Source organism: Schistocerca cancellata, chromosome 2 (genome assembly GCF_023864275.1).
Source record: "Schistocerca cancellata isolate TAMUIC-IGC-003103 chromosome 2, iqSchCanc2.1, whole genome shotgun sequence".
Classification (NCBI taxonomy): domain Eukaryota; kingdom Metazoa; phylum Arthropoda; class Insecta; order Orthoptera; family Acrididae; genus Schistocerca; species Schistocerca cancellata.
Window position 1 is genome coordinate 705,139,686 of NC_064627.1, and position 15,793 is coordinate 705,155,478.

Here is a 15,793-nt window from a genome sequence, read left to right on the forward strand (position 1 = left end):
TTAGGCATGTTATGGGGCTCCTTAGGGACTTGGCTGACAAGAAGGGTAAGAAAACCAATGTGCACTCCGTGTCATACCAGGTGGAGTCATTCCAGATGTGGAAGGAGTCCTCCCGGATGCCAGGAAGAGCAAAGGGTGCAGCCAACTGTAGGTGGTTGCTCACTTCTGTACTAATGATGTGTGTCACTTTGGATCAGAGGAGAGTGTCTCTGGTTTCGAGTGGCTAACAGAAGTGGTAAAGGCTGCCAGTCTTGCTTGCAAGATGAAAGCAGAGCTGACTATTTGCAGCATAGTCGACAGGACTGATTGTGGACCTCTGGTACAGAGCCGAGTGGAGGGTCTGAATCAAGAGGATCAGACAGTTCTGTGACCATGTAGGCTGCAGATTCCTCTACTTGCGCCAAAGGGTGGTTGGGTTTCGGATTCTGCTGAATACGTCAGGTGTCCACTATATGCATGAGGCGGCTACACAGGTAGCAGGAGCTGTGTGGCATGGACTAGACGGTTTTTTAGGTTAGAGGGTCTCGGGAAAACACAAGAATGGCTTCAGTCACAGAACACAGGGAGAACGTAGATACAGGAACCATTGGTATAACAGTTGTAAATCGTCGTAGCTGTGTTGGGAAAGTACCAGAGCTGCAAGCGCTAATAGAAAGCACTGATGCTCAAATCATTATAGGCACTGAAAGCTGACTGAAGCCGGATATAAGCTCAGCCGAAATTTTTGTGAAGAACCTAACGGTGTTTTGAAACGATAGGCTAAACACGGTTTGCAGTGGCTTGTTTGTTGCTGTCAAAAGTAGTTTAACTTGTCGTGAAATTGAAGTATACTTCCTGTGAGTTAGTATGGGCAGAGGTCATTGTTGGCAACTGGAATAAAATAATAATTGGATCCTTTTACTGACCTCCCAATTCAGATGCTACAGTTGCTGAAAGGTTCAAAGAAAACTTGAGTTTGATTTCAAACACGTACCTGACGCATACAACAATAGTTGGTGGTGACTTTAATTTACCCTTGATATAATGGTGAAAAGACATGTTGAATTCCGGAGGTACACATAAAATATCATCCGAAATTGTGCTAAATGCATTCTCTGAAAATTATTTCGAGCAGTTAGTTCATGAGCCCACGCGAATAGTAAATGGTTGTGAAAACACACTAGACCTCTTAGCAACAAATAATCCTGAGCTTATAGGTAGCATCAAAAACGATTCAGGAATTAGTGAACACAGGGTTGTTGTAGCGAGATTGAATACTGTAATTCCCAAATCCTTGAAAAATAAGCGAAAAATATACCTATTCAAAAAAGCAGAAAAAATTCTCTTGACCCCTTCTTGAGAGACAACCTCCACTCATTCCAGATTAATAATATAAGTGCAGACCAGATGTGGCTTGAATTCAAAGAAATAGTATCAGCAGCAATTGAGAGATTTATACCAAATAAATTAACAAACGACAGAGCTGATCCTCCTTTGTACACAAAACGAGTTAGAAAACTGTTGCAGAAACAACGAAATAAACATGCCAGATTTAAACGGACACCAAATCCCCAAGAGTGTTGGTCTTTCACAGAAGCTCGAAATTTAGCGCAGACTTCAATGCCTATAACAGTTTCCACAGTGAAACTTTGTCTCGAAACCTGGCAGAAACCCAAAGAGATTCTGGTCGTATGTGAAGTATGTTAGTGGCAAGAAACAATCGATGCTTTCTCTGCACGATAGCAATGGAGATACTATTGAAGACATGCTGCCAAAGCAGAGTTACTAAACACAGCCTTCCAAAATGCCCTCACAAAAGAAGATGAAGTAAATATTCCAGAATTTGAATCGAGAACAGCTGCCAACATGAGTAATGTAGAAGTAAATGTCCTCGGAGTAGTGAAGCAACTTAAATCACTTAATAAAAGCAAGTCTTCTGGTCCATACTGTATACCAGTTAGGTTCCTTTCGGAGTATGCTGATGCATTAGCTCCATACTTAATAATCATATACAACCATTCGCTCGACGAAAGATCTGTACTCAAAGACTGGAAAGTTGCAAAGGTCACACCAATATTCAAGAAAGGTAATAGGAGTAATCCACTAAATTGCAGGGCGCACATTGTTAATGTCGATATGCAGCAGGATTTTAGAACATATATTGTGTTCAATCATTATGAATTACCTCAAAGAAAATGCCCTATTGACACACAGTCAACATGGGCTTAGAAAAACATCATTCCTGTGTAACACAACTAGCTCTTTATTCACATGAAATTTTGAGTGCTATTGACAAGGAATTTCAGATTTGTTCCGTATTACTGGATTTCCAGAAGGCTTTTAACACTATGCCACACAAGTGGCTCATAGTGAAATTGCTTACTTATGGAATATCATCTCAGTTATGTGACTGGATTTGTGATTTCCTGTCAGAGAGGTCACAGTTCGTAGTAATTGATGAAAAGTCATCGAGTAAAACAGAAATCATTTCTGGCATTTCCCAAGGTAGTGTTATAGGCCCTTTGCTGTTCCTTATCTATATAAATGATTTGGGAGACAATCTGAGCAGCCGTCTTTGGTTGTGTGCAGATGGTGCTGTCGTTTATTGAATAATAAAGTCATCAGAAGATCAAATCAAACTGCAAAACAATTTGGAAAAAATATCTGAGAGGTGCGTAAAGTGGCAGTAGACCCTAAATAACGAAAAGTGTGAGGTCATCCACATGAGTGCTAAAAGGAACTCATTAAACTTCAGTTATATGATAAATCATTCTAATCTAAAAGCCATAAATTCAACTAAATACCTAGGTATTACAATTACGAACAACTTAAATTGGAAGGAACACACAGAAAATGTTGTGTGGAAGGCTAACCAAAGACTGCGTTTTGTTGGCAGGACACTCAGAAAATGTAACAGACCTACTAAGGTGACTGCTTACACTACGCTTGTCCGTCCTCTTTTAGAATACTGCTGCGCGGTGTGGGATCCTTACCAGATAGGACTGACGGAGTACATCGAAAATGTTCAAAGAAAGGCAGCATGTTTTGTATTATCATGAAATATGGGCAGAGTGTCACAGGAATGATACAGGATTTGGGCTGGACATCATTGAAAGAAAGGCGTTTTTCGTTGCGACTGAATCTTCTCACAAAATCCCAGACACCAGCTTTCTCCTCCGAATGCGAAAATATTTTGTTGACACCGACCTACACAATGAGGAATGATCACCACGATAAAATAAGGGAAATCAGAGCTCGTGTGCAAAGATATAGGTGTTCATTCTTTCTGTGTGCTGTAAGAGATTGGAATAATAGAGAATTGTGAAGGTGGTTCGATGAACCCTCTGCCAGGCACTTAAATGTGATTTGCAACGAGTGATTGGCGAAGAGGATGGGATCAATGTGGTGTGCGTACTGTAAGACCTTCAGTACACACACCATCAGATTGACTTGTCGCTCTAATGAAGTAGGTGAGTGTCAGCACTATGTCTCATGGTCTTATCGTGGCGTGTTTATCTTCGTCTTAAGTCAGATGATAGAAATGCCACTTGCACGCTTAGAGTAGCAGGTTGACGGTGACCAACTTTAAACAGAACTTGATTAATTTTCACACACATTTATTAAAATAATAACAAACATAAAAATTACTTAACTTGGTTCTGAATGCTATTTACAATTGACAATTTGAAGTTCCTTTGGTATTGGTACGTTAATCTTATTCTCACATATATGTCTGATACTTGACAAAAGTGTCTATACATTTATCTGCATGGCTATGTACAGGAATATGGTAATCTTATTAGGCGCAGACTGAAACTTGACTATAGACTGGTACAGACTAATGTAGACTGATACAGACTGGTGCAGACAAATTCAGACTGACTAATCGGAAGTCTGTACACTCGTTATAATACCTTGTGCATTCATGTATGACTGCACGAGTGTGATTCGCGAGGAGAAAAGGTTCTACGTTAGCAGCAATCTCATTGGCTGCGTTACATATTAATACGCGGATTGGCGGAAGCAGAATTTGGTTTGTCACTATGGCAGTGCCATCTCGTAATGCGGAGACGGACGAGCGCTGCGCCTGCGCTGTTGTCCTTAGCGGGGCGCACTGTAGTGGGAAAGTTATGTACGCGCTGACTACGCGGAACTATGTACACAACACATACTTTACATAGTTAACTTTCTTGACACTAGGGTGCTCTACTCAGCAAATATTAAGTCGGAACAAATCGTTATTTGTATACTGCCGCTGCCAACAACAACTCGGCATGATGGCCAATGGGAGTAACTGTTTCGATAGAAGCCGGAACAACATGCAACTTCTGAGAAACATTCATTTGTTTCGGGTCAGTACCAACTTTATCTGTCTGTACTGTGTCCTACAATAAGGAGTGACCTTACTTTATCGTATCTGCATTGTTTTGGTGTTAACTTCACCCTGTGATAATGATCCCTTACAGAGGATACCCATTTCCCAGTGTTTGTAACTTGCTGTTATATGGTAGTTTCCTTTTTGGTTCGTATACGCATTGTACAGTGTTGTTTGCCATCTGAGGTTGACAACGATTTCAATCGACGCAGCTACTCTCGACAACTGCTGTGTGAAGAGTTTGTGTTTCTGACTTTGCTTTTGTGTGTGTGTGTGTGTGTGTGTGTGTGTGTGTGTGTGTAGCCTTGTGCATGTTTGTAGCCTTGTGTGAAGTGATTGAAGTCTGTGGTTAGTTGATTCTTTCACGTTGTTGTTTTCTGTCACAATTTAAGATGGAAAACTCTGGTACTGCCAAAAGGGACAGGGAAACCCTTTCTATGGAAGAAAAGGTAAAAATCCTGGAAAGAGTTGAAGCTCACCATGGAACACGTGTTGTATTAGCACAGAGTTTAGGAATACCACTATCTACATTGAACCCTATTGTGAAAAACAGAGACTCTATTTTGGAAAGTGTAAGCAACAGTGGGGAAAAAAAATATGACAGCTATTCAAAATTCACAGAACTGGAAGAAATTGCAAAGAACTGGTTTCATGCAGCACGTGTGTCGAATATTCCAATAAATGGTGTGATGATGCGCGAAAAGGCACTGAAAGGCGCCAATATGCTTGGGATCAAGGACTTTACAGCATCTAATGGGTGGACAGATAGATACAAGAAGCAGTACAATGCAGTGTATAAAACTGTATGTGGTGAAGAAAACAGAGTGGCAGGTTGCAAGAACTTTTGAAACAATATAAACTGAAGGATATCGTCAATATTGACGAAACGGGTCTCTATGTCAGCGTATTTCCAAATAAAATGCTTGCCTGTAAAAACTAAAACTTCCATGGATGCAAACACAGTAAAGCTCACCTGTCAGCAATATTAGGCACGATCAGGGGTGGTTCTGAAAAAATTAAACCGCTTGTGACGGGCAAATGTAAAATACATGGTGTTTTAAACACACAAAAACAGTGCCAACGAACTACAGTGCCAACAAGAAAGTGTGGATGATGTCGGAATTACTCGAGAAGCAATTACGTTGCCTGATGCAAGAATGGGTACTAACAACAGAAAAGTTCTTCTATTAGTGGATTGTTGCCGTGCGCATCCCAGAAATTTACGTCTGTGTAATGTGCAATTAGAGTTTCTGCTACCAAACTGCACAAGCAAATTACAGCCTTTGGATTTGGGTATTATCCATGCCTTCAAAAAACGCTGTAGGAAGGTGATTGTGCAGAAGACATTAACTTTGATGGAAATTAGGAATGACCCAGCCTTCTTTAAAGTGTCAATTTTAGATGCTTTGCATTATATTGCAAAGGCATGGACAGAAGTTATGGCGGCCACCATCTCCAGTTGCCTCCGAAGAGTGAGATTCATTGAAGCCGACCATGGAAATGGATCTGACACACTAGATGTGAGTGTTAGTGATAACTGTGAAAAACTGCTTATTTCATCATGGGAAAAGCTGCAGCTGCAGCATCCAGTTCACGATTTCTTATACATTGATGTGATGTCATTGTGGAAAGTGTTTCTATGGATGACGTGATCGACTTTCACACACAAGAAAATATAGAAAGTGACAGTGATGAGGGCAATGAGGTTTCCTCATTTGCAGTTGTTAATGCTGAAGTGAAGTGGAAACAATTAAAAAATATATTTCAGCTGCAGATGTTGACGACAAGGTTTTCCATTGTGTTGAACTCGAAAACCACATTGAAAAAATTAATCAGAAAAAATTAAAACAACCCACAATTCTGGATTTTTTTTTTTTTTTTTTTTGTGAAAAAGTATTAACTACTGTACCCATTTGTTCACGTCATATTTATAGACCAACCAAATTAAAGTCAGTATAATAAATATAAATGGCATATTAATGTTTTGTAAATGTGTGCTTGAAATTCTTCAGTGTAGTATGATTTTCTTCCCTGTAATTTTGGCTGTGGATACAGACTGATCTCTTCGTAACCCCGATGTCTATGTTGATTTGAAAGTGTCAATTTCGCTGCGATCTGACGAATCCAGTGGGTGTGAAATAAAGGCTGTGGTTACTGATTGATCTATAGTTTAGTGCCATATTTAACATAGTTTACAATATTTCACGCACCTATATATACAAAATCAAAAAAAGCAAGATAAATGGCTGGTACTGTATACATCTGCTGACATCACTTTTGCAAGAAAGTTACACTAAAAATTATGCAGTTTAGGGAGGTTTTTAATGCAGTATACACTTGACCTGCACTTTTCATAGGCATCTAGTGTAAATACTAAAACTGCCAATTGCATCACTTTAGCTTTGCAAACATGTAAATCAACATGGCAGTCGGGTGGTTTGCATTATTTTTAATGCGATTTGTTGTGCTAAAGTGTCGGTGAATGTCATATTACATGCTAAACATAGCACTAAATTCAGATAACCTTTATTAAATAATAAACATTCCCTGATGAGTATTTTGTTCCCTATTATCTACATATATCATACAAAACTACGAAAATGGAAAGGGGGCCCCATAAATAACCAGTAAAACTTAAAAAGTAATTTCCACATTTTACATTTTCTCACAGTTTATGTCATTTCTTTTCAAGTCCCTTGAAAAGTGTAAAAGTGGGGTTTTACTGTGCTTGCCTTACACTTTTACTGAGTTAGTATTGAAACGTTTTGTGAGGAAGCAAACTGCTAGTTTACACAAGAAAGAGAACAATGCATGCTATTGGTCAAGTGATTCCCTTCTAGGTGTCACTGCTGTGTCTGAGCTTATGACAAAGACAAGACTAAAATTATTTGTAGAAAATTTGCACTGCAATGACAATACAAAAACTATACCTAGAGGCAATGCTGAATATGATTACCTTCAGAGTATCCATAATTCAGAAACTCAGTGCTTGTTTGAAACAAGTTCACGTTCCATCAAGCGTATTGCTGTTGATGAGAGCACGATACCTTTCAAAGACCAATCCTCATTAAGCATTATATGCCAGTAAAAGTGCAGTTGTAAATTATGGGGCTTAGCCAACACTAAAACAGATTTTGTTTCTAATTTTCAAATTTATACAGGGAAAATGTGCAGAACAGGAAGATTCCAGATTTTCTCTTGAAGGGTGGTTTCTAATGAGACTATGTGAGACTTTCATGGATTGTCATTGTCTTGTTGCCTTTGACAATTTTTTCACCTTATTCAGACTAATGGTATCCTTATATGAATTGGTCTTTGTGCTGTTGGCACAGTCAGGCAAAATAGGAAGGTCCTGGTTGATGTTATAAAGAGGAAAGGCCAGTTACAATGTGGAGAGTTTGTCTTCTGTACGAAAGGGTGTGTATCTGCAATAAAATGGTAAGACAAAAAGCCAGTAACAGTTTTGCCAACTGCTAACCACCTGAAAATAAAAGATTTGTCACAAAAAAATAGAGATGGTACCATCTGATCTACAACCTGCCCTGCATCTGTCATGGAGTACACAACTGCAGTGGGAGCTGTAGATCAAATTTGACCAGCAGAGAGAAAGACATCCTTATTGGCAGCAGATCACTCAAATGGTGCATTGTGTTTTTTCTTTTGTTTTGGACATTGAAATAGTAAACAGTTTCATAATGTGAAACTGTAATAATGAAGGAAAATGTAATCAACTTCCTTTTCCCCTTGTTCTTGTAAGGGAGCTTTCACCTGGGAGAAATGTAAAAAAAAAGGGGAAGGGAAGCATTCATTGCAAAAAAACAAACCAGTAGTTTGTGAAGTTGCTGATGATGTGTGCTTGTGTGCAGCTGCAAAATATTTTCCACCAGAGCACAGGGAGGTGATACAGGCAATGCAGTACAAGGAAGCAAGAGATTAAGACTAATTTCATATGTAGATACTGTAAAGTACCACTATTTCTTCAGCCATGTTTTGAAAAATTTCAAAAAAATGTTAAGCTGCAAATAAATAAATTTGTTTGACATAATAATGGTGCTTAGTTTCTTCCTTTAACAGTGAGTGAGAGAGAGAGTTGACATAATAATGGTGCTTAGTTTCTTCCTTTAACAGTGAGTGAGAGAGAGAGAGAGAGAGAGAGAGAGAGAGAGAGAGGGGGGGGGGAGGGGGGGAGGGATTTCTCAATTTATTCCTCCTCGAGTCCAGTGGGACATATACATCCTACTTAAAATAATAATTATAAAACTATAAACAACAATCAAACTTTAGAAATATGGCCTGATTCGGTATCCATTCCAAAATAAGGAAGCCAATTTTTACAGTAATATGCAAAATTTTAACTAATGCAATCGTGAAAGGGTTAAACAGTATCTTGTCTTTAGGAGGTGGTTTGCGTGAGAGTTCTTTGGAGAGCTTAAAGATGTCTTGGCTGTCAGTGAATATGGAGATGTCTTCAGCTTTTAGGAGTCCTGTTGAGGACTGAATGGGCCCATATAGGTAGCTCTTTTATTCTAGTACAAAGGTATTGTAGGTGTACAGTATCATATGAGTCTTGTAGGTTTCTTATTTTTTGTTGCCACCACATGTTCATATCCCTTACTTTGGTCTGACGTTTATTTTTTAGCTCTTGAAAATGTATCTTCTTCACTCTAGAGATTCCATCCTACATATGTATGAGGTGTGATAAAAAAGAAACGGAACTTTACGTTTTTCTTAAAGAATATTTATTTATTCATCAACAGCTTCGTTCCCTTCAAAGTAATCCTCCTCAGATATAATATACTTGTGCCAGCACTTTTCATTGTGGTGTTCAGCTCCTTGGCGATTATATTTTTATCTCATCAGTGGTGGCAAAACGGCATCTTCTCGTGGTTCTTTTCAGCCTCAGGAATAGAAAGAAGTCGTAGGAGGCTATGTCCGACAAATATGGTGGCTGACGCAATATAACAGTTTTGTTTTTGCCAAAAAATCACAAACAAGCATTGTAATGTGATCATTATATTGTGATGCAATTTCCATGAGTGGTTTTGCCACAAGTCCAGTCATTTTATTCGGGTTGCTTCATGGAAATAGGGCATAACTTCCAGGTAGTATTCCATATTGACTGTACGACTGTAAGACAGGAACTGATGATGCACTACCCCACTGTAATCGAAGAAAACAGTGAGAACAACTTCCGCTTGTGATTGAACTTGTGAAAATTACTTTTGTCTCGGCTGTTCAGGCAGTTTCCATTGGAACGATTGGGCCTCGGTTTCGACATTGTACCAGTATACCTGTGTTTTGTCACTTGTTATAACCTCCTTTAGAAATTCTGGATCACGGTTGCCTTCATTCAGCAATTCATGAGCGATGTCTACACAATGTCAGTTTTGGCTAAAATTCAACAGTTTCGGAATATATTTTGCTGCTACTCGTTTTGTGCCCAAAACAAATGGTGATTCAATGATTGTCCACAACCATTTTCTGCACTTCTTCCACAATGTAATCAGTAATTGATGTGCTAAGGCATCCATCTCAGTCACTTTCAATGTCTTTTCAACACTCTTTGAAATATTTATATCACTCATAAACTCATGTCAGACTGACAGCAGATTCGCCACAAGCCACAGTCACCATTTGAATGTGGTGCTGCACTTTATTCCATTTTTCTTGCAAACTTTAATCAAATTCTGTCACTTTCAATGTCTTTTCAACACTCTTTGAAATATTTATATCACTCATAAACTCATGTCAGACTGACAGCAGATTCGCCACAAGCCACAGTCACCATTTGAATGTGGTGCTGCACTTTATTCCATTTTTCTTGCAAAATTTAATCAAATTCTGTAATCCATCTTTTTTGAAAGTAAAAATTCACCGAGCTCTCAAACACACACAACCATTTTGACTGTCATCAATAAATTAAATATTCAAAACAGCTGAAAATGCAAACAATGTGCAGGAAAATGTGAAACAACAAGATAAAAAAATATGAAAATCAGATGTACAATGGTTATTTTTGAAGTAAGAAATGATCTTGTCCATGCATCCTGCCACTACATCTCTGCTGGTGCTGGTTGTATGATCATACTGCTTTGTTTGTCACCATGTCAGTCAGTAATCCTGCCAATTGTGAGGTGCACTCGGTTATTCAGCTCTTCAAGGCAAAACAAGTTCGTCCTGCTGAAATTCACTGACAGCTTGTTGAAATTTATGGTGCAGGTGTAATGAATGATGGAAATGTGCCTAAATGGTGTAGGCTGTTTAGTGAAGGGAGGACAAATGTTTGTGATGAACGATCTGGAGGGCCTACTTTGAAGCATGAAGACTGACACAAGAAGTGGATGAGGCACTTTGCCAAAACAGGTGCTTCACAATTGACAAGCTGCATCAGAAATTTCCACAAGTTTCAAGATCGGTAGTTTTTCACATTGTTACTGACAAACTTCACTAAAAAAAAAGTGTGCAAGATAGGTGCCGAAAATGTTGACAGAAGAACACAAAACAAAGCGAATGGCACATTCTTTGTCTGTTTTGGAGCACTGTCACAAGGATGGTGACGAGTTCTTGACCCACATTTGTGACTGGTGATGAGACATGAATTGCCCACTACACTCCAGAGAATAAATGTCAATCCAATGAGTGAGTGGCATCATTCAAACTACCCAATGAAACCAAGAAAATTCAAACAAGAACCTTCAACATAGAAAGTAGAACGACGCTGCTAGAGAGCAATCCCCCACTTGCAATTTTGAATAACACGCCTAACCTTTAATAATGTTTCCCAATACTTTCAGCGTTTATTGCCATTCCTCTTGGCAAAAGTCAAACAGAAAAATGTCTTTCTGGTCCCAAAAAACTGTGGTCATGATTTTCTATGGTGGTGTTCTTAAACCAGGCACTAGGCTTCTGTCACAGAACTCACACCATTTCCGAACTTTATACTCCACTCGAGCACTTGCTGCAGCGAGAAATGCATCACCATACTGGACCTTCATTTGCTGATGGATTTCAATAGCTTTCATATCTTCACTGCTCAGAAAATGTATGACAGAATGTTGTTCTTTCTTGCTGCATGTCACAAGTGGGGTAGCCATTTTGAACTGGTATTGTGGCCGCATTTTGCTTGTCTGTAGCATGCTGCCCCCTATAGGTCTTTCCTTACATCATTGGTAACAGTACTGCCAACTTACAGAGCAATGGTGCAAAATGTCTATTTTTAATTACATTTTTAAGATTTTCATTTGACTCTTTGGATTTATTCTTTCTTGGACCATTCAGTGTAATAAAACTGGACATGTCATAAACAATACAGAAATGATATATATGAGATGTGATCAAAAAGTAATGGGAATTTTTTAATTTCGTGGGTCATTTTCAAAGTAAGAACTGATTTGTAATAAAGTATGAGAAACTTTATTTATGAACATAAATTGAATCACAAACTACAATATGCACATATTTTTCACTTTTCAACACAGTCACCACGAACACTTAAACATTCATCAAGTTGTGGCATCAGAGTCTACTGCAGCAGTTGAAGCCATCGTGATGGTAAATCACCATCTCTTGTTGGTTGAAATAGCTGCAAATATGAACACTGGTCATGGCTCAACATGTAACATTATTCATGAAGTGCATAAATTTTACAAAGTGTCTGCAAGGTTGGTGCCATGGCTGCTCACTCCAGAACTGAAAGAGTGAGGCATTAACGTCTGAGAACTTTCGCTGTGCTTTGAAGCAGAGGGTGATGGCTTTTATGTGAGAATTGTTACAGGAGACTAAACTAAAAAATAGGTGATGGGAGGAAAGAAATTTTGTTCTGATGAAGACGTGCAGCAGGCAGTTCAGAACTGACTGCACACATGATCAAAAATCCCCCCCCCCTCCCCCCTTGGCCCTTAGAGGAATCTGTGCACTTCGTACATGCTAGAGGAAGTGTGTTGTAGGAGACTATGTCAAAAAATGATACGTGATTTCCACTTTTGTTCAACAAAAAACAAAAATTACAAAAAAATTTGTGGTTTTCATTTTACTCTCTCTTGTAAATAAAACAGAGCAAGTAATAAATAGATTTATATTTTGGTATTATTCAAAGTATGGTCCATTCTTACTCTAATTTTGTTATGTTGAGTGGATGGTGAGTCAGCTGGTGACAGTTTCATTTTGAAATTTTGATTTGTGAAATTTCCTATTAGATTGGGAAAATGGCTACAACACTTTTGATATAAAGTTGGTCTGTCCACTAATCACATATATTCCCTGAGGTCTTCGTATATATCCATGTGTTCTTTAAGTGTTTTGGTAGGATGAACTGAGTGTGAAAGATAAAGACTTTATGTTCACTACTAAGACTAAGTAGTAGTGTGTGTTGGAAGTGCAATTTCCTACTTACTTCCCAGTAACACTGCTACACTCTAAACATTAACCCTTTCAGACCCTGTGGTTACAATTGTGTACATTAATTTTCACGACGTCTTAAATGCAATAGAAATATTTCCTCAATTGGGAGCTGATGTGCACATTTGTGAATGTTCATTCTTTTCACCGTGCACAAGTGCTGCCATCTGTTGTGCAGTGCTATAAACATATCAACAGATTAATGTAGCAGTGCAGAGCAGTTTGTGACCTTGAAAGTACGTGGTAGTCCTCGGTAAGCTGTAACCCACAGTATGGTTTAGTACCAGTATTATTGTTTCGCATGAACATTGTAGAATGTTCGATTTATTTATTACAACAATCAATATTTCAAAATCATTTGTTTTAGTCAACAAAAAGAAGCGATGTTTTTCTGTGTGCACAATTGTAGCCATGAGGTCTCAAGAACAATGTTTTACATAACACTGAGTATCTTGTGTTTCCTTCACATGAAGTGCTTGTTGGAACAGTTTCTTTTTATCCTGAAGATTGTATGAGTTTTGACTGGGATTTATTCAAAATATATGAAGTATGTTGTATTACTAAGTATTGTTATGAGCAACATTTAGGAAAATAGACATAGCATTGAAGCTCCAGTTGATGACTACTGTAAATTATTATTTTAGGGAAATACCAGTACTGATATTATTATTTGTGAATATTTCAGTTCTGTTCATCATGTCGAAGAAACAGTATTTCAACATTGAGCGAGATGCAGATGCCATTTTAGAGATGCTGAATGGAGAGGTGTCAGATTTCGATTTATCATCAGGTGAAGAATCAGTTCCTGATGTAGAATCCTACTGTACTTAAAGAGAGAAGGAAGTGAGAGTGGGGGCTGACAAAATAAACAGCGGAGAAACCAATGATGAGTCAACTGCAAATAATGGAAGTGGTGTGTGCAGTGACAGTGATAACAACAATAGTGATATTCAAGACAGTGATCCACTTACCAACAATGAGCTCAGTGATGTAAAATACATTTTGTCAGGAAAAAAGGACATCAAGTGGTGTCATCGTCCTCTCTCTCTATACTGGATTCATATTACGAATGGGAACAATGTATTAAAGAACAGGAAATACTTTCTCCTTCAAATTATTTCAGCAAGTACATTACCAATGATCTGTTCAGTACTATGGCTGATATGACAAACCTATATGCCTTGCAGAGTGGAACAATTAGACCAGCAGAACTCCAAATCTTGTTTGGGCTTCATAAAATTATTGGAACTCTAAAATTTCCTAGAGTCCGAATGTATTGGGACACAACATTGAAAATGCAACTATTCTTGGACAGTATGCCCAGAAATAGATTCTTCCAACTCGGAACAAATTTACATCTTGTTAACAACATGGCTATACCAGCAGACAATCAATAAATAAATAAAGTTCAGCCTATATGTACTGCCATCTGTAACAGATGTCTGGAGTTATCTGTGGAGGAAGAGCTTGCTGTTGATGAGGCAATGATCCCATTCACAGGGAAGCTGTCAGTAGAACAGTATGTGAAGGGAAAACCTTCTCCGTGGGGTATCAAAATGTACATGTTATGTGGTAAGAGTGGACAAGCCTATGATTTTATTCTTTATCAGGGAGCATCGACTGTTGAAGGAATTTGGCCAAGGTCCAACAATTAGCCCAGAGAATAAAAAACCAAATGGGGCATAAGATATGTTTTGACAATTTCTTTTCTTCATACAACCTTTTCCAAGCGTAGAAATGAGAAAAAATTTGTGCTTCTGGAACTGTCCGAGTTAATCGTTTTGCAAATCCTCCTCTAATACCAGATAAGGAGGCAATGAAGGAGGAAAGAGGATTTTCAGAAGAAATTTGTAGTGCAGATGACATAACACTGGTAAAATGGGTTGACAACAAAACAGTTGCTCTAGGCTCTAATTTTATTGGAAAAGAAGAAATTGACAAAGTTGAACACTGGGACAAAAAAGAAAGTAAATACGTTACTATTGATCAACCAGAGATTGTAAAATGCTACAACCATGGCATGGGCGGAGTTGATCTTTTTGATCAATTGATGTCATACTACAGAATTTTTATAAAGTCAAAGAAATGGATGCTCAGAACTATTTTCCATGCTGTAGATTTTGCTGTGGTACAGAGCTGGCTCGAATACAGGAAAATGCCAAAGCAGTTGGTCTACAAACGAAGAAAATAATGGATCTCCTACACTTCTGTATGAAGCTGGCTGATGTTCTAGTGTTAAGTGGGATGGATACCTTGAATAGAAAATGAGGCCGACCATCTGCCACACCTCCAGATACACCTGTTCAAAGACGACGAGGAGAAACTAGGCCTCCTGAAGAGATTCAGTATGATGGAACACAACACTTGCCTCTTCATGAAAGTGGTGCCCTGCCTACCAGGTGCAAATTTCCGGGATGCAAGGGACGTTCAAGAATAAAATGTGAAAAATGTAATGTACATCTTTGTTTGTCAAAGGAAAAAAAACTGTTTCCTTTCATTTCATGTCAATTAGAACCACATAATGAACATAATTCCTGACTCATTTCATTTTTAATTAAAACTATGGTGAATTTTGCATGTATTTTGTGTGTAAATGATTTCAAATTTATGTGTAATGTTTAAATAAATTAGTTTTGTCTGCTATGATTTCAGTGTTGATTGAGACCCAGTTTACACAAATGTGTACTTTTTTTTTTCGAAAATGGTAACATATGTTAAAAAATGTTGCTTCTAAAATCATTAAAAAATCATCCAAGTCCATTACAGTATTTAAAAAAATTTTCCTTCCTCCAGAAAAAAAATCAAGTCTGAAAGGGTTAAAATTACAAAGTCATAAAACAGTCTATCCATTGGCACCTTGGCGAAAATAGTGTTCAGATGATCATAGAAACTGTTCTTTTAATGCTCAATATCAGTTAAGGTGTATGTTGTGTGTCTGTTTCTTCAGCAACACAGACATTATTATGGACAACTTATTTACAATTAAGTCATAGAAAGTAATAAGTAGCTCCTGACTTTTCTGAAAATACACAGCAGAGACTT

At 38.2% G+C, this 15,793-nt stretch overlaps 1 long non-coding RNA gene across 1 annotated transcript in view; it reads left to right on the forward strand.

The window, feature by feature from the left end:
- Positions 1-15,341, forward strand: part of LOC126162498 (uncharacterized) — a 32,291-nt gene extending 16,950 nt beyond the window's left edge. The window contains exon 3 of the long non-coding RNA XR_007535082.1: positions 13,437-15,341. This is a non-coding gene — a long non-coding RNA (uncharacterized LOC126162498). The remainder of the gene's footprint in view (positions 1-13,436) is intronic.
- The last annotated feature ends 452 nt before the right edge of the window (positions 15,342-15,793 follow it).